General features: G+C 34.1%; 1 protein-coding gene and 1 long non-coding RNA gene across 8 annotated transcripts in view; one reads left to right on the top strand and one right to left on the bottom strand.

Annotated features, from left to right (window-relative positions):
• Positions 1-299, top strand: part of LOC106870672 (beta-1,3-galactosyltransferase 5) — a 265,603-nt gene that overhangs the window by 34,914 nt on the left and 230,390 nt on the right. The window lies entirely within an intron of this gene.
• The window catches only part of LOC128251597 (uncharacterized), a 185,744-nt gene that overhangs the window by 70,297 nt on the left and 115,148 nt on the right, over positions 1-299 (bottom strand). The gene's annotated exons all lie outside the window — the stretch shown is intronic.

Here is a 299-nt window from a genome sequence, read left to right as displayed (position 1 = left end):
AAAAATAAACCCAGAATCCTAGATCTGTGAGTATCACCAAGGGCTAGAGATGGGAGCGATGATCTCCCTTACTTACACTATACAGATACGAACTGTGTGTCGACAGCCAGCTAGAAAACATTTTTGCTGTGGCTAAACAATAGTACCATCGCCTTTGTATAGCACTGCCTCATTCTGTTGGGAAATAAACACTACTATTCGGTGTTGTTATTGCATATTTCTCGCTCAAAGATTTAAAACTAGCTGTTTTTCTCTTGTTATATATATATATATATATATATATATATATATATATATAT

The sequence above is a fragment of the Octopus bimaculoides genome, chromosome 1, assembly GCF_001194135.2.
Source record: "Octopus bimaculoides isolate UCB-OBI-ISO-001 chromosome 1, ASM119413v2, whole genome shotgun sequence".
Taxonomy (NCBI): Eukaryota; Metazoa; Mollusca; class Cephalopoda; order Octopoda; family Octopodidae; genus Octopus; species Octopus bimaculoides.
The sequence above is the reverse complement of the archived record's forward strand: the minus strand, read 5'-3'. Positions and strand labels throughout refer to the sequence as shown.